We start from the raw sequence: 19719 nt of genomic DNA, 5'->3' as shown, positions 1-19719 counted from the left end.
ACACAATGTGTATGCTCCAAATCTGGCCATGAGAAAGAAACCTAGACCTTTAATAGTAAAGATGCAATCCTACCAGCAGAAGGAGTTGATTCTGATAAAACTGTAGTAGAAGGATGATGTACTAAAAGTGGGAAACAGTAGAGTCTTTGTGGAGAATGATTACTCATTGTCCACAAAGTCCATTGGCAGAAGAGAAGCAAATTTATTCCACTATTCAGGGAATGTTGAGATGCTGGTGTGAGATTCAACAGCTGTCTTCAAAGTATTCTTCCCAGGAGGGACAAAATCATTTTTCTGATGAAGTGCATACTAAGGAAGAAATAAAAATTTTGCCCAACAAAAAAGTAAGCTGTAAAACAGAAAGATATTCTGCTTCTTGTTCTGGTAATAAAGACCACAGAAAGAGTCTACGTGCAAAACCTTTTCCAATGTTTCGACTGAAAATGTTGTAGTGAAGGAAGGGAGCACGAGAGTTGACTAGAAGAACTGAGAGTACACTGGAAGTGAAGCAGAGACAGGATTTGTGAGATGGAGATGAACAGTAATAAAACCAGTAACTTAATGTAGGATATGTGGGATTACAATTCAATAATTATATGTGTGAAATATGACAGGAAAAGAAAATATGGAAATATTGGAGTTTTAATTTGTTGGACTTCTGGGGGACTCTAAAGCATATGTCATTTGTGTCATTAATGTTCAAAAAATGCTTTGGGGAGGGGAAGAGGAGGGAGAAAGTTAACTGTAAGTAAAGACATTTTTTTCTTACTAGCACTATTTTTGTGATGTATAGTTTTCTTTGCATGCTATAAATGAAAGTTTTCTCAGTTATTTTTAAGTGTAATGGGGACTATAAACAGGTATTGCTGTTTTTTTTCTTTATCCCTTTTCTCTTTCTTCCTCTTCGGTTTTAAGAAATATAGGCAATACAACGAAAAAAAGCCTGGTTAAAAGAGCATGACAAAAGAAAAAAATAATATGCTTTTTCTTATTCTTGCATGGGGAATGACTGGATTAAGGGCCTTAGACTGATTTAGTAACAAGTTTTAAGAATAAGCAAGTGGATGAAAAAGAATATTGAATATTATGAGTTTTTTTCTAGCAAACATATGTATGCTTAGTAACAATTCTGCAGCTGGTCTTCATGTTTCCATGGAAACATTTTGATAAAATGTAACTGGCTGCCTGGTTCTCGTGTCTCCATGGAGACAATTTGATAACGAGAAACTGGCTACAGTCTGGTGGAGAGTGATTGGATGAAAAAAAAACTGAAAATAGAAATTGGCTAGGAGATAAATCTCTCTGAAAGCATTCATGGGTTTTCCCAGTTGGGAGAGCTATAAAGAAAATACAAAACCAATTAGCACTTAGAAGAAGCACAGGCTGCACCATGTGTCTTAGCATGTTCAACCTTTCTTTTAGCTTAACTCAAGTCTGTGAGTATGGTTATCAGTTTGAGACTTTTGTTCCTATTAGGAGGATAAAACTTCAGTATTTGAAGATGTACATAGTTTTGTTTGTTAGTATTAAGTTAAAAGGTTTTAGGGGGGTATTGGTGGATGTTTGTTTTATTGTTTGAGGGCTTTCAATAAAACAAAAAGTTTTGTAAGATGTGACATAGGCTCAAATGGATATCACAAGAAACAACTGTATAATAGTTCAACCTGTCAGACAGTGTATGCATGTAACACAAGCTGGAACAAGACATTTAACAAAAAAGATGTTATACATACAAGGTGGGAATAATAACTTTTTAATGCAATGATGCTTTCTCTAATGTCTTTAAATGTCAGCGGTCTCCCAGATAAATACAAAAAAGAAAGAGTAGTGAACTACATTAAAATGTAGCAGGAGACACACTTAGAAAGGACTCAACATGTGAATTTGATAAATAAAGATTTTCAGGATGGTTATTCAGTGGAATACGTGGGACAAAGGAAAAGAGGAGTACTTCATTAATTGCAGGAGGGGCTCCAATAGTGATAGAAGAGGATAAAAAAAGATAATAATGGCAGATTTGTAATGCTAAGGGGCTACTGGCAAGGGAGGAGGATTACACTGGCAAATATATTCCACCTAAAACTGATATAATGGAGCTTAAGAAAATTCTGGGATAAATAATCAGATTTCAGCAAGGAATATTACTTACAGGTGGGGAATGAAATGTGATTTGCAACAGTGAAAATGTGTCTGGGGGGCACAGAAGGGAAAGTATAACAAAGCAGGTAGATTTTTTAAGAAATTTATGAAAATATTTGGCATGGAAGATGCGAATTCAGTAACAGGAGTTGTAGTGAATTTACATATTATTCCCCAAGAGATAAAAACTGAGCTAGGCTAGACAGAATTTACATTTCACAGGAGCATGTTCATTTAATTGAAGGTCTTGATACGTACCCAGTAACTATTTCAGATCATGCATGGATAATAACTAAAATAAAAACACAGGGTAATGAAATAAAAATGAGACAATGGCACTTTCCCATCTATATGTTGAAAAGACAGGAATTTATGGAATGGTAGTGTAGATTATTGAGACGCTATTAGGATAAAAATTTGTTCTGAAAATATAGCTAGGGAGTGTGATAAAATTAAAGTGGAGTTTAAAAACAGGGTGGAAATAAAGGAACGGGAGCTATGGTTAAGAAGTAACAAGAATTATTTAGAGGGACTGGTAAATGTTTAAGTATTGCAGAATAGGGGGAATCTCACAGAACAAGAAGAGGACCAACTGCAGAATGCTAAACAGAAAATAAGGGATTACCCCGATAATATGAACAAGTTTAGAAAGACTGCTGTTAAGGAACTGTTTTTTGATAATAACAGTAGAGCACAAAAACTTTTAGCATAACAACTCAGACAACAGAAAGTATAAAGGGCTGTCACCATGCTAAGATACAACTAGAAATGTTTATGAAAGAATTAAATATGTCAAGGTTAGAGGTAGATGAGGCTCAATTACTAACAGGATAGGAGGAGATGAGATAAAAATTGTGATGTATAACCAATCTACAGTAAAGTCCCCATGAATAGATGGTATTCCTGCAGAAGTTTGGAAGTTAGGAGGGAAAAAATATAAAGATCTGGAAGGTTTTGTTTAACAGTATTTTAAGAGGAGGAGAATTACCAACATCAAGAAAGCAATGGTAGCTCTAATACCTAAAGAAGGTAAAGATCCATCAGACCCAGCTTCATAAGGCTCACTTCAATACTAAACCACGATTACAAAGTGTTCATGTCTATAATGGCATGACAAAAGTAATGCTAAAATTGAAACATATGGATCAATGTAGTTTTGTGGAGTGAGGCAAATATTTGACAACATTAAGAAAACACTGATGATCCAGAGGGAAACATAATGTAAGAAAATACCATTATTATTGGTAGGTCTTGATGTAGAGAAAGCATTTCACAGACTAATTTGGGACTTTATGAGCAGGACAATGGAAGCATTTGCATTTCCTGAAAAAATATAGGGTTCATTACAGGATATATGAGGGATCAGAGGTGAAATTAAAGTGGGTGGGGTCTTCTCTGATAATTTCTGCTTGACCACAGGAACCAGGCAGGGGTGTCCTCTTTTCCCTTTGTTATTTGCATTATATTTAGAACCACTGCCAAAGAAAATAAGGGACTCAGAAATTCAAGGGTAAAATTGGTTTGGTAGTCAAGAAAAGCTGGCTCTATTTGCAGGCAATAGCAGTAAATTATGTAGCCACACACAAATTGGTTCAGTAATATCTGTATTTATGGGGACATGATAAAATGAAGTATTTAGGAGTATGGATTAAAAAATTATTCTGGTATGACAGCTAAGGTTATGTGGGAAGAGACTAAACAAAAGATAATACAAAAGCTGAGAAAATGGAAGCTTTGTTATATGGATATGGGTAGTAAGATACAAGCAATCAAAATGTTTTTAGTCCCTTTAGTCTTATACACAAGTCAGGCACATTTTTACCAACCAGCGTAGAAGTTGTGGATAGCAATTAATAAAGAGCTGAAAGACTTTATCTGGGAGGTGAAAAAGGCAAGAGTCGGGTGGGGTAAGCTGATTCTTTCAGTAGAACAGGGTGGATTGGGATTACCCAATTTGAGTCATATTTCAGAGCTAGACAGTTAAGGCTCTTATACATAGCACAAGCATAAAACTATAATTCAAAGTGGAAAGTGATGATGTTGAAACAGGGCAGGAGCTCAAGAAACAAGGAGAGACTGGGATTTTGCATGCAGGTCTTTAAGGAGAATAACAATAGTCATACAGAATATTATATCCATAAAGTAGCAGAAATTATTCTAAGAAGAAAGCCAAAACGGGAATGCAGAAAGGAGATTCTGCAGATAGGGATGACTGCAATTAGGGATACAGACAATAGACAAGAGGGGGTTGGAATTTATTGGAAAAAACTAGTAAAAGAACCAAGGTATTATGAACAAATAATTAGTGAGGGAAAGGTAATAGAATGGGAAGAGGCCAAGAATCTATTTGGACTGCAGGACAAAGATTGCCTTCCCAATCAGGGAATGTTATCAGAGTACAGGCAAAAAGAAAGAAACAGAGGGAGCCTATGTGAAAGACCAGCACTTGTAGAGTTTTTGCAACTGGGAGTGTGTCAGTAAGGTTTGTGATGTAAAACGCTTGCAACTAGGATCATGTCTGTGTGGCTTGTTTTAATTTAAATAAATGCATGATTGCTTAGGTCATAAGTGATGGTTTAATAAAGATATTTCTTGTTTAGTTGGAATTGAATAATTTATGTAATGTTGCTTAGGTGATATATACCAATATATGGGAAGTATAATGTTTGTTAATGTTAATTTGTTAATACAGTTTGATTACTTTTGTATAAATGTAAATTTGTCTATGTCACAAGTGATAATTCAATAAAGGTGTTAAAAAAAAGTTCACTGAACTACTGGATCTGACTGAGGTGTGCTGGAAAGGTTTGGACCAGTGAAAACTGTATGCAAAAGGTGAACCAATACAGGAGAAAAGGGTGATGAGGTTAATGGGCCTGTACCTGGAGCTCCCCTTGGGGACAGAGCTAGAAGAACTCCCAGTTGGAGCTGTGTCCTTAAGAATTTACTCATCATACAGTCGACATCCATTTCAGTAAGACTGCTGGTGGGTTGTACTGACCCCGATGATGATGCTATCAATAAGGGCCTGGAGAACCATTTCTCTTGTAAAATAGGTGTAGGATAAGGACTCACTGGCTTCAGTGAAAAGTCAGCACAAGGAGAGGGAGTCTGGATCCAACTAGCTGTTGGATCTGACTGCCTTGGTGTTTTAGGTGACAGAATTGAAGGATTAGCTGGATCCGGGATCTTTTCTTCAATTTCTCAGATGTCTTCTCTATTAACTTTTTCTCTTCAGATCTTTTTTCTGTAGACTTTTCCTTAGACTTGCTTATTTCCTTTTCTTTTTTCCATCCTACTGCTTAGGGAAGCTAAAGCTGGACTAGAATCAGAAAACATTGCTGCAGAAGAAGAAGGAGAAGAAGATGATGAAGACCCTGCCTGAGTGGAAAGCAATTCTTTTAAAATAAGTTTTTCTTTCCTGCTCTGAACAGCCCTAGACCCAAGAGCAGCAGAAATGTCACAATGGGCAACGCCTAAAAACAATACACACAAAGACACTGCGGGTCTTCATGGGATTTTGTGTCCACAATCCTGGCATTTTTTTAGAACCTTGAAGTTTGTCTGACATCACAAAAATTGACACAAACATTGAAAATAAAAAAAAATTAACACACACTATGTCTAATTGTAAGAGAAAAAAAATCACACTTCTAATATTACATTCGAGATATAGTAAAAATAAAATTTATATATTATACTATATATTCTAAAATGGAGGAGTCAAAGATATCTAAAATGTTACAAAGAACACTTTTACGTATCATGAAATGAAAACTCACACACAAATATCTGGAAGAATCAGGTGGCAAACAAATCTGAGACAACTGAGTGGAGTGTAGGGAATTATGGGTAGGGGAGGAGTCAAAACACTGGATCCACAGCTCTAAAATAAGTTGCCAAGGTCAAATCTGATTGGATCCAACAACCCGCATGTTGAATTGGACAAAAATAGACAACATCGGATCTCAGTTTTACTGACAATATCACTGGCTCTTATTTCTTGGTTTCTTTTTTCACATTGGGAAAGCTGAAATTAAGATGTTGATCAGTGTGCATAGATCTTGGAAGTCAAAAGCAAGCAATATTTTATTCTCAAAAAATAAAAGATATGACCTTAATCATCTCCCTTTATAATGATTCTGTTACCTTTTTAATTTCTACTTTTAATGCTGATAAACTATCATGGTGTACCTTCTGCATTTTGGACATTTTTTTTGTAGTTAGTATAAAATTAAGAACTTTGTTCATCTTGTGTTTATAAAATCGGTATGTTTATTCATTGAAAGTAAGCCCCAGTATGCCTATATCATATGAAACTGGCAATCTTTAAGAGAATTTCTAACATACTTCATTTTGCATACTTGGTTTGCATCTGTTGGCCTATGAACCTAGAAGTGATTTAGCAAGCCCCCTGCAGTGAGCAATTATACAACTGCTCTAGCTAAAATAGTTGCAATTATATTAAGCAGTGAAACTTCTGATGCTGTCTGCAGTCATACTCTTGAATGTTTTATTTGCAACACATAACTGAAAGGATTATGATCATATCATTTATCAGGCTGTTATGTAGTCAAGAAATAGATGTCAAGAAATTTACCTCAACAGCTGAATTTCTTAACATCTACTTCAAGAATATATAATAACTAGCTATGATAAGAGACCTCGTCATAGCGTTTTGTAATTCATGGTGAGCTTTAGTTGCCTGTATGTGATACTACAGCAAGGTTCATATATAAGCACCTCACAATAAAAGGCTTGCTATACTGAGAAGCTTATATAAGAGCCTTGCTACAGCACTGTCATTTTTTTTCTTATTTCTGTAGCAAAATCATATAGCTCCATGGATTGCAGATGAATAATGTTCTTTTCACGTAGGACCTGTATGCCTTCTTCAGTGTAGTTATTACCAAATGTCCACAAAGAACACACAGGGTAACTCTCTTCCAAAAAAACAGACTCCAGGCAGGTAAGGTTAATAGCGCTTTCATTCCCTTTATTCACACTCCAAAATGGAACTTCATCATCATATTACAACTCAAACTTCATACCATATGAATTGTGGGGGGAGGTAAAAATTATTACAGTAAATGATATAAACTAAGGATGCTTTTTAAATACACTGACATAGTGAATTTAGAATGTCTACAGAAAATATTTACAGAATAATAGAATTTGCATGGGACATATTGTTTGCAGAATAAGAAATCTTTAGATGGACTATTTGACACTATATGCTTACTGTAAACATCACTGTTCTTTTATAAATACAGAAATTTTAAGAGGCTCAATTATAATTTTGAGACAAAATCAAAGATGTCCCTCACTGAAGCTTCAAATCAGACAGTATTAAATATATCCTATTAATCACAGCACATGCTTCAAAAAATCACAACCTTCATCATCTTCAGATTCATTACAAGTGCACCCAAAAAGGAATATAATTGTAATCCTTACTAAATCGAAATTATTCTAGCATAACAAAGGTATACCTTATTTCTAGCCTCCCTCATTTATAAGCCGGTAAACCTGAAAAGCACACTAACCGAAAAAAAGAAAAACACATCTGTACATTATGAGGTTTCTGACAAATGAATCACCCTCCATAACTTCCGAAACTAATGCATACATTACTGTACATTGCACCCTGCTTGATTGTATATTACACTGTGCTTTTTCACTAGAATGTATATACAATTTTTTTTCTATGTAATCAGTCTGATGTACTCTGTCACTGCTTACATTTCTATATTTTTTGTTTGGGAAATATTTTGTATTTACCTAGCACTGCATTAGTCCGGTAAACAAATATAAATAAAGAAAGAAACCCCCCCCCCGGCTCCGAGTATCTGGGAAACCATCCCAGTAAAAATCTGCCCTATTCCCAATTTTAAATCATTTCATAACAAGGAAGCCACTTGAAAGTGCTATAGAAAAGGCAAAATGATATAACTCTTAAAAAGTTAAAAAAGTAAAAAGTTTATAAAAATTTTATAAAGAATACCTTTCTGAAGACACACACAGGCTAAATGGTCACTCTATTCTTATAACCTCTCAGTGTGAATTTCCTCTAATTCTTCCCACACTAACTCCAGATTTTCCTTCCTTTCATCTCTCTCTCTCTCTCTCTCTCTCTTCTCCTCCGATTCAGTGTATACATAAATATTGTACATATTGCCTTCATTGCTTGATTCAGAATTAGTATTTTGATAGTAGCTTTGCTAAACAGTTATTAGTTTATCTATAGTAATCTTGTCTGTATCAGAGCATTGAACTCAATATTTTTTGCAACAGAATCATTCATTACGCACTCCCGAGTTGAACCTGAACATCATCCAGATAGATGAGTGTTCTGACTTGGTTAATAAATGTAAAATAGAATAAAATAAAATAAAGGTAATCCTTTACAAATCATTAGGGAAGTAACACCTTCATAAATATGCTACTATGTACTTATTTTCTGTTTTATTAATTAGATTTGCAAAGTTTAATTAAAAATCCTCTGTCTTCAACAGACTAATGTTTGAAAAATGTGGCTGTGCCTTGACTATGGATTTGTCTATAAGCAGCAGTATTCAATCAGTGAAACACACTTCCTGCCTCAGTGATGTCAAAAAGAGTGTAAATTAATACAACAGACTGAAAATGTACATAGTGAGCAAACTGTCTGCATAAATTTACCTAATCTGCCTTTGAAATGCTTAATTCAGGGTTTCAAGTTTCACTGTCATGTTCAGTCAGACATGGATAACTGTCAGATTAGACCCCAAATGGTGTGAGGAGAAAAGCAAGTTCTCATAACAAAGTCAAGCATTGTGCTGTAGCAATATTCAGGAAGCAAATATGAACATTTACAATACCATGTGTTGCAGAATACAGTTTTCATAGGAAGAACACTGTTTGGACCAAAGATCCTTGAATCACTTTCACAAATGTCACATAAAGTGAAAATATAAAGAAACAAAACAAAACTATAAAAGCACAACTGAGTACACTACTTGCAGTACAAAACACCCCATTCAGTCTATAACAATCAAGCCTGTGGACTTTTTTTGATTTTTATTAAGAATCCCAAATCAAAGCCTCAGGAAAGGTTACCAAAGCAGTTAGAAGACTGAACTGAATATTATTTTCAGCTTAATATGAACATACTGGAAATACAAATCACTATACCTCTTAGCTCCTATAACATGAGCATAGTGGAATGAGTTCTGCCTACAGGTTTACCTTTGATCATACTCAATTTACCAATGTTCCTCACATTTTGCAGCCATTTACTGGTACGTTATTAAATTACTGAACAAAATCTATGCATACATTCATTATCGCTAAACACATGATGTCTAGTACCAGAAGACCTATGCCTGTGTAAAGCAAAAAAGTGATATTTTCGTTTTTTTGCTCTGATGTTGAAAATCAGTTTTGCAGTTCTTAATGCTTGAAGACTGAGAGGTAAGACCACGGAAGCATAAGTGCATGCTAAACATTACACAAGCAAAACAGCTCATACTGCTTCAAAACTTTTTCCTCAGGTTTTCCTCAAGTATTCTTCTAAATGCTTATGCCACACTGTTTTCTGATAGTAACTTAAATCTTCAAGAAGAGAATCATATTGAAAGGAGTCATGAAAAAAAAGAAACTTACAGTACAGAATCAGAAAGAAAAGTACTAGACACATATTTTTAAATGAAAACTCCACCCAGAAACTGGAAAAACATATTTATCTCAATATCTTGATATTTTCTGCTACAGTAATACATCAAAATATCTCATATTGATTTATAATATACAAAAAATAGTCATGATGGGGACTGCCATACTGATATGATTATGTCTGTCAGTTTGATGGCCTTCGTCTTGTGGTGCAGTTTACAGCTCCATAAAATAGCACAGTCTACATATAAAAAATGAAGTGGTTTGCTTTTGCATTTCATTACAATGATGGTGATGAGAGTTAATACCTTCAGAGACTACCTCTGGAAACACTGCTGGCCTTTCTTTTTCAATGAACTACTTTAATCTGTGCTAATTCTAACCCGATAAAAATCCTTTCATAGTACATTTAAATTTTCTTCTATTATTCTAATAGGTAAACTGCAAGATTTTGTTAAAGAAAAACATAAGAAATAGGAAAATATACATTTTTATTATATCCTGACATTTTGCTACAGATCAGAATAAATCTTAAAATATTTCATTTATTACACCTCCAAAATGGCCATGATGTGGACTGCCATAAATGTTTTAGCTTAGCTGTCTTGCTCCAGCAATATACTTTATATCTCCCTAATGTGATACATCTACATGCAAAGAGTGAGGTGGTTTGTTTCTGCATTAAGTTACAATAACATTGATCTTAGACTATCTCTGAAAACAATGTCAGTGTTTATTTTTCAATGAATTACTGTTTTAAATACATATTGCTAAAATTCTTTCACAGTAGACTGTAATAAAGTACCAAGTCCTGTTTTGTTGAGACTTAAATGATACACACAAATCCTGCAAAACTGACAACATAAATAATGTACACTGCATTAGTATACAAAATGCCGGTAAGCCGTGGTGGTGCAGCGGTAGCGTTGTCGCCTCACAGCAAGAGGCTCTCCCGTTCGATTCTCGGCTGGAGCGCCTTCTGTGTGGAGTCTACATGTCCTCCCCGCGGTTGCGTGGCATTCGAAAGACATGCGTGAATGGGCGTGCCTTCATTAAAGGTTGGGCATCAGGCTGGCACCTCAGCACAGTAAAAATCAACTGCCAATCATTAATGGACCGGCGTTCTGCGTGGCGACCCCTAACCGGGAAAAGCCGAAAGAAGAACATTAGTATACAAAATGCCAGAGGATTTCTGCACACATTCACCCCTAAATAAGGGTGCCTTGCCCACATACACGCAGTCTTTAAATATACTACCTCAGAGCTCAAGTAGAAGAGAAAAATTAATTTAAATCTCACCTGTTCTCTTTACTCTGGTTACCCAAATTCAGATTCACCATTAGACTTACAAAGCAACATATGTGACAAAGCAAAGGTTAATTAAATAAAACATTCAAAATTCAAATCTTTGCTGCGACATGCTCAACACCCTTTCAGAGTATATTTCAACTTTCTTCCTTAACAAAGTATACAAGTATATTGCAGGGTTTTGTTAAATATTCAAATCTGTAATTTCTAAACAATTACAGACCATCCTCTAACAGCTTAGTTCATTTGTTAGTGACTAATAGCAGCAACTTCAAACTCCTGGTATGGCCGATAAACGTTAATTGCAATATTCTATGCTGTCTTCTACAACTACATGGATAAAAACAGCATTTTACTGGTCAAAAAGTACTAATCAGTTTTCATACATAGTTCTACAGTGTGGCGCCTCCCTGTTATTTTTATAGCACTTTTTCAAATTACTTTGGTAAAAGAGTTTCAGTTTAGTTGTTGAAACTGCTTTACTGAACTCATTAAGGCAGAATCTCAGAATGCACTAATGTGGGCAGTCAATAAATGAAATTCAGAGAAAGTCTGTTGCTTACCTGTGCCACACATGCTATAATAAATTCCTTTCTGAAACAATATGAGATTGAATAAGAAAAACAGGCCATGGCACCTTAGACCTTCATGATCTCTGACACAGAAAAAAAAAATAGAAATTAAAGGTACAGAAGGGTTTCTTAGCACTAAACTATGTGTAGGTGATACGTGAAGAAAAATAATGCTGGGATAAGGTAAACTCTCCTTTAATTATCTGTGTACTTAATTTTCTGTGTTGGCATTGTGATAGTTAGCCACATTATTACTTAGCAGAGTACTGATTAAATCTCCCTGGCAAAGTGTGATTATGTTCATTTTCCAAACTGACAAACTTCATGTGATGCTATGTCTACAATGCATATTGGTTTATTGAGATTCATTATTAAATATGGATTCCTTCTAGGTTGTCTGAAGGGGCAGAGTAACATTCTAAGAAAAAGTATGGGCTCATTGCTGTAGTTCACATATAACACAGATTTATAAAAAAGCCTGCAAAGTCACTACATTACCAAATGTAGTGACTTTGAAATATGAACAGAGAATAACAATATCCTGGGGAGAATAAAAGAGTTACAAAATATAACAAAAAGAAAAACAAATACTGACAAAACTTTCCAGCATGGGAAATAATATGGACAAATGGTTCAGGTAAGTGGCACACACTGCTTCAAAACAAGTTCCCTTCACCTCTTCAAGGTCTGTTACTAGTTTGAAGGGATGTGCTTTCACTTACAGTGATCTCTATTTTTGTCCAGCTAAGGCTGCAATAACACAGTGAAAAAAGAGACAGGTTTTCTTTGCTTATGCAATTTACTTTCTTTCTCTGAATCAGAATGACCCTCAAGTGATAATAATAATGTAAGACTAATTACATATGTGGTGGTAGGGTAGTGTGAAGAGAAATACCCCACCTCCAACAAAATAGTTGTCCTAGTGGGGTTGTTTTGAGATAGCTCAGGAAAATATTGCCTTGCAAGTTCTTTATATTTAGACGTGTATTTATGGAAATAGTTTAGAGTAAGTAAGTACACAAAACAACCATGTTTCAAGGATTTTCCTTTCAAGCTATCATGAGGAAAGTAAGTGAAAAAAATAACTGGACATAAACAAATATGGTAATTATAATGACAAATAGAAAACAGAAATAAAAATACAAAATAGAAGAAACAATACAATTTAGACTGTGGAATATGGTTATAAGATTGTGTGGGAAGACTGGTCATGTTTAAAAACTGTAACTGTATTTTTTAAAGCATAAAAAACAGTCAGTGTGTCTTAAAACATAGCAGTGGCAAATATACATGACTGGATATGAAAGGAAATACATGTCAGCTTTTATTGCTGAGCTTAATAATACACAAAAGCAAAAAGGTACAGAATATAAAATGGAAAATCAACCAAATACGCGAATAAAGTAGAAGATGTGAGGCAGAAAAATGGTAGAAATATACAGCTGATAATCTAAAAAATAGATACATATTACTGTGATACTTACTGGGTACTCCGGACACCAGTCTCAGAGGCCGTAGAACTCGGAAAGCCCGTAGTGCTTTAACATCAAACCCTGCAGCTTTGCCCCCAAGAGTGTTTACCCCTTGAGCTTTGGTTGCTTGTTCTAAAATAGCACTAAAAAGTCTAGAATAAAAAAATAAACTGCAATCAGAATAAACAAAAATAAGTAAAAATACAGTCTTACAAATCACAGATTTCTTTTGCTTTCTGAAGACCCTACTAAATATACTATAAACGGGAAGAAGCAGCACTCACTGACCAAATCATTATACTTCTGTTCACATATCTACATTCAGAACATTTTCTTACACATTTATCTTAAAAAGGTAAAATTAGGCAAGAACGTACCATAACAGTAGCACTTCAGTAGAGAGGATGCTGAAGCAAGTATCACCAAAATAAGTATTAGCAAGAAAGTACAGTTGATTAAGTAAACTTGTGATAATGGTAGATGTTGAAATGATTAATGCTGCAGTAGCCTTAGCTGTCTAAGTTATATCCTGCCATGGATATAACAGCTCGCCACCTTTCAAAGCTTCAAAGGCACTTTCCATGTTCCCAAACCATTAGTCAGCTTGAGATGAGCTAAAGAAAAAGAGTGGTTTGGGTGCCAGGCCCTTCACAGCTTTCATGCCAACTGATAAAGGAAGGCTAGAGATCTGAAAAGGTCAATGCTAGGAAAATTAAAGTTATGTACTCACCATGATAGATACGTGCTATTTTATTTTTGCCTGGTTTAATGAATGGGACTTGGATCCAGCCACGGCACCTTCAATCCTTCAGATCCAGGACTCTGTCTCCTTCTCTAACCATAATTCCCTTGCTGTCTTCATATTACCTTAGATCGCGTTTACCTAATAAAAAATAAGAAGTTATGTACCTACCATAACGTTCCATGTTAGTTGTCTTCTTCTTGCCTTCTTTCTTGCTGGATGGGTTCGGAGCCGACCCTCGGCTCTGACTCGGCCAATACCAAAGCTCGAGAGCTTATTCCACTGGCTCGAGGCTCCCCTATATCCCACAATGCTAGGTGGCAACTACTCAGATCTCGTTTGATAGCTAAAACCAAGCAGTTCTGGTCTCCATAGAATGGAGAAGAGAGAAAAAGAACCCACCTCTATATATAAAACTGTAGGTAAACTACCACAAACATAAAAAGGGAGAATAGAGGTGGTAGAACATGTGGGAAGAAAAAAATCCCAATGGAAGATCCCAAATATTCCTATCAGTCTGTCCAGGCTAGGGGGAAGGAGGGTGGGACGCAAGAAAGAAGGCGAGAAGAAGACAACTAACATGGAAGGTTATGGTAGGTACATAACTTCTTAATGTTAAGTTGTCAATCTCACCTTCATTCTTGCTGGATGGACCGCGTCCCTAGCACCTTACCCCGGGTGGCCTATCAGAACAGACTCTTGAGAACAGTGGAACCAAAGTTGGCACGGTTTCTGGAGGCCATATTCAATTTGTAATGCAAAATAAAGGTATGAGGAGAAACCCATGTGGCTGCTGCACAAATGGAATCTATTGGTAGCCTGTCCTGAAAAGCTACAGATGTAGCTAATGGCCTAGTTGAATGAGCTCTAGGTCTTGAAGGCAGTTTTTGATGTCTGATTTCATAGATGAAGGTAATTATAGAGGTAAGCCATCTTGAAAGGGACACTTCAGTAACTGGAAGGCCCAATTTCCCTTCTGCATAAGACAGGAAAAGCTGATCAGATTTCCTGAACTGTTTAGTCCTGGCTAAATAATATCTAAGTTGGCGGTGAACATCTAGAAAATGTAACTTTTGTTCCAACCTGTTGGAATAATCAGGGAAGAAGACGGGGAGATCAATTGTCTGGTTTAGGTTTGCCTCAGAGGAAACCTTAGGCAAGAAGGACGGATTAGTCCAGAGGGACACCCTGTCTTTATGGAAAACTAAGTAAGGAGGACGACTGCAAAGAGCATGAAGTTCAGATACCCTTCTAGCTGATGTTATGGCTACTAGAAAAAGTGTTTTCCATGAGAGCAATTTAAGAGGGCATGAAGCCACTGGCTCGAAGGGGGGAGAATCAAGGATGCTAGGACCAAATTCAATTCCCATTGAGGTGGGGGATCTTTGATTGGGGGCTTGAGCAGAAAAACACCTCTTAAAAAGGTTGTGCAGAGTTTATGGGACATGATACTGGAGTCCGAGACACCTACATAAAAAGTTAGATATAGCAGCTAGTTGTACTCTAATGGTAGATGAGGAAGAGCCTAAATGAAAGAGCTCTGCCAGAAAGTCTAGGATAGACTGGATAGGTGCAGTGAAGGGGTCTATATTTTTTGATGCTGCCCAGAAGGAAAAACATTTCCACTTACTATTATAAATCCTCCTGGTAGAAGACTTGTGAGAGGCTATCAGGATGTTACGGACCGAATGAGAGATTAAGGGAAGCCTGGCTAGGGTAGGAATCGGAGAAACCACGCTGTGAGGTTGAGAGATTGAAGGGAGTGGTGCAGCTGGCCCAACTGGTGGGTCAAAAGATCTGGCACCGGGTCCAGATGCCAAGGCTGCTCCAACAGGTAATGATGGAGGAACGGAAACCATATCTGTCGAGGCCAGTAAGGGGCAATGAGGATCATGGTGACTCTCAAGGTGATAGCTTTCTGAATTAATTGAGAGATCAGTGGAAAGGGGGGGAAGGATATAGAAGTCCCCGGGGCCAATCGTGGACTAGAGCGTCTCTGGTGGGATGGCCTGGTAACGGGAAGAGAGTGAAGAAGTCGTGACACTTGCTGTTTTGGGGAGTAACAAAAAGATCGCAGCAAAGCCGGCCCCATCTTTGAAAGACCTCTTCCAGCACTGATTTTTTTAGAGACCACTCGTGAGGCATAAGAATGGCCCTGCTCAACTTGTCCGCAATCACGTTGGACTTCCCGGGAATGTGCGTTGCTATCAGAAAACGCTGAGAAGAAATCACCCACTGCCAAAGTCTGAGTGCCTCTCGACATAAGGGGTAGTACTTGGTTCCGCTCTGTTTGTTGATGTACCACACTACGGACATGTTATCCGTCTGAATTGCAATAGCCCCTGTGGGAAGAGAGTCCTGAAGGGCTTACAACGCTAAAAGCACTGCTCTCATCTCTAAGACATTTATGTGCAAGTGGCACTCGAAAGGTTGCCCCGTGCCCTGGACTGTCTTGCCCTGATAATGCCCCCCCCCACCCGATCCGGGAGGCGTCCGTTGTCACCGTGGCGATTGGGGGGGAGAATGAAGGGTCTGCCCTGGAGAACTTGAGGTGATGTGATCCACCAAGACAGGTGATTCTTGCATGATTGAGTTAGTAGGATGATGTGAGACATCGGGAGCTGTTGGAAGGACCATTGAGTAAACAGCATCCACTGGAGGATCCGCATGTGAAAACGAGCTAAGGGGAGAAGTGTAATAGTAGCTGCCATGAGTCCTAATACCTTCAAGACTACCCTAGCTTTGACCTTGTTGCACTGAAGTAGAAGGTAAACTTGTTTGCGGATATCTAATACTCTTTGCTGTGTAAGTCTGGCGGAAAGATGGACTGTGTCTAAGGTGGCGCCTATAAAGGTAACAGATTGACAAGGCGACAAGGCAGATTTTTCGAAATTTATTGAAATGCCTACAGCTTGGCAAGTTTGGATGGTGAAGTCTCTGGATAGAAGCAGTTGATGTCTGGTGGTGGCGGTAAGGAGCCAGTCGTCCAAATATGGAAACACCTGGAATCCTTGATGTCTCAAGTGAGCCGCGACCACTGCCATGCATTTGGTAAACACTCAGGGGGCTGTAGTGAGACCAAAGGGCAGGGCTCTGAACTGGTAGTGACTGGCTCCCAGCCTGAAGTGGAGAAACCTCCAGGAGCGTCTGTGCATTTTGATATGGTAGTACGCATCCTGAAGGTCTATCAAGCACATCCAATCGTCCTGACTCAAGAAGTTTAGAATGGACTGTAGCGTGACCATCCGGAATTTTGTTTTTTTGACATAATTGTTTAACTTGCTGAGATCCATTATTGGTCTCCAGTCCCCTGTTTTTTTTGGTACCAAAAAAAATTTGGAGTAGATTCCGGATCCTTGCTGATCTGCTGGGACTGGTTGGATAGCTCTTTTTGACAGCAGCTTTGATATTTCTAATGCTGCTTGTTCCCTTAGACTGGGTGGAACGTCTGGAAGGGATCCTTTGGGTTTAGATGGGATGTGAATAAAGGGAATTTTGTAACCTTCGGATATGATTGACTGTACCCATTTGTCTTGAGTGAGGGAAAGCCAGGCTTTTGGGTACAGTGATAATCTTCCCCCGACTGCCTCCGAAGGTGGACAGCTGGGCAGCTCCTCAGGGATGCTGAAAGGGTTTATCAGAGAAAGTTTCTCTGCTACCCTGGTTTTGCGGACCACCTCTGCCCCTACGGCGGTGTCTATTGTTATTCCCCCCTCTGCCTCTAGAGGGGAATCGACCTTGTGCTTCAGATGAGACTCCCTGTGGTTTGCGGAACCACATTTTTCCTCCCCTCTGACCTTTTGGATAAGGTCTAGAAGGGGTAGAAAAACGGACTCCCATGGCAGAGAGAGTCTTACCTTCCTGCTCGCACCTAGTCAATGTATCCTTCACCTGAGGTCCAAACAACGTTGAGCCATCAAAGGGGGAATTGGTGAAGGACGCCTTGAAAGGGTCTGCAAAATTGCAAAGCCGCATCCAGGCGTGGCGTCAAAGCTACACCTGTGCCTGCAGCCCTACTCGCCCCATCAGCCGCATATGAGATAAGCCACATGGAGGAGTTGACAATCGAATTCAGGGTTGCCAACTGGGAGTTCATTTTGTCTTGGAACCCCTCAGCTGTTGGATCCTGCATGGTCTCACCCATATCCTTGAGCAAATCCCTCTGGAGACGGGTGAAGTGACACAAGTAGTTCAGCGACCGCATGGAAAAGGTCGCTGATGAAAACATCCGCTTACCGTACCTGTCCATGGTCCTAGACTCCTTATTAGGAGGATGGACAGGTACCGAAGGATCGGCTAACTCCTTCTTAGTGGCTGCAGCCACCACCATGGCATCAACAGAGACACCTTTAGATAGAAACTCTTTCTCTTTAGGGGCAGTAATAAATTTAGACGGCCTCCTTAGGATAGGTTCCACTGAATCAGGGGCCGCCCAAGCCTTCCTTGCCACCACTTCCATAAGGGGGTCAAAGGGAGGGGACACCCAGGAGGTGGAAGGGCGAGAGCCAAATGCCTCAAGGTAAACCGATTCGTCCTCTGAAGGGTTAAGGGCGGGCCAGTTCCCCCTCTGTTTCAGGATTTCAAGGATGTCAGCAAAAGAGACATCCTCAGAGGGGGACCGAGGGGAACCTTCAGATTCCTCCAAGGCGGTGTCAGAGGTGATAGACTCAGGGGAGTCAATGTGCTTCCTCTTGCACTGTCTCTTCCAAGGGGGTTCTCCTACCGGATCAGGAGAGGCCTCGGAAGAGGAGGATATTCCCAATGGGGAAACCTGAGGAGCTGGCTCTCTATGGTCTGTTACAAGGGGGTGGGTAGAAACCACCGCAGGCATTGAAGAGGGTGGAGCTGACGGAGCCGACTGTGGGGTAGACACTGGGTCTAGCACGCTCCACATGACCTCGAAGGTGCCCCTATCATCCAAGGCCGGAGGTCCCCGCTCCCAGGAGACAAGGACCCCCCGGCACCGACAGGGACAGCTCCGAGGCCGATGTCAGAGCCGAACTCACCAGCGCCGATGCCCCGAGAGGGAGAATGGGGTCGGACAAGGGTCCGATGCCACTCGCCCCCTCGGAGCTGACGAGGGAAGCTCGGCGCCGAGATCCCTCCAAGGAGGAAATCAGAGCAGACGACGGAGCCGAAAGGGAAGGTATCAGCTCCGAAGCACCGACAGCCACGGCTCCGATGAGCCCCAGCTCCGAACTCAAAGGAGTCGGAGGAGGAATAGAATCAGGGATGGGAATAGCCGCTGACTGTTGAGTAGAGCTATGCAGCATTTGGGCCAGTGCCTTGGACTTGAGAAGTCTACTCACCACCCTTTGTAAGTCATCGTCGGACAGCCTGGAGGACTGAGAGGAATGAGACCTATGGCTCCGCTCCGACAGAAGAGGGGATCCCGGAGCCGAGTGGATGGAGCCGATGGAAGGGGACCTAGACCTCTTCTTTGAAGGTGGCTCCGATAAGCCTATCGGAGCCAACTGAGTCTTGACAACCTCGGCTCCTGCCGGAGCCGAGGTAACGGTATAAGACTTTGAAACATCGACTCCAGCTGGAGCCGATGTCGAAGCAGCTTTAATGCTCCCAGGAGATGGCTCTGAAGCTGGAGCCGAAGGCCTGGAAGTCTTAGAAGGCTTCCCCGACGCAGACTGGGTCGGGGGGCCTTCAGGCTTTAACAAGCCTCGGAGTATGAGCTTGTTTTTGCGTTCCTGCAGGACTCTAGGGCTGAATGCATGGCAAACAGCACATGAGTCCTGCAGGTGCAAAGGTCCTAGGTAATAGACACAAGAAGTGTGACCGTCTGTCAGAGACATTTTCTGACAGCACGAATCACACTTCT

The 19719-nt window shown here is 39.4% G+C and overlaps 1 protein-coding gene across 5 annotated transcripts in view; it reads right to left on the bottom strand.

Moving 5' to 3' along the window:
- LOC122815212 (voltage-dependent L-type calcium channel subunit alpha-1C-like) overlaps positions 1 to 13296 on the bottom strand; it is a 2602552-nt gene extending 2589256 nt beyond the window's left edge. For all 5 annotated transcript variants that reach the window (XM_044087523.1, XM_044087521.1, XM_044087522.1 and 2 more), the window contains exon 1: positions 13157 to 13296. The gene's annotated coding sequence lies outside the window, so the exon portion shown is untranslated. The remainder of the gene's footprint in view (positions 1 to 13156) is intronic.
- Positions 13297 to 19719: the final 6423 nt, after the last annotated feature.

The sequence above is a fragment of the Protopterus annectens genome, chromosome 11.part0 (genome assembly GCF_019279795.1).
Source record: "Protopterus annectens isolate FY-2018-M chromosome 11.part0, PAN1.0, whole genome shotgun sequence".
Lineage (NCBI taxonomy): Eukaryota > Metazoa > Chordata > Ceratodontiformes > Protopteridae > Protopterus > Protopterus annectens.
Note: the sequence above shows the minus strand (reverse complement) of the source record. Positions and strands in the feature narration are given on the sequence as shown.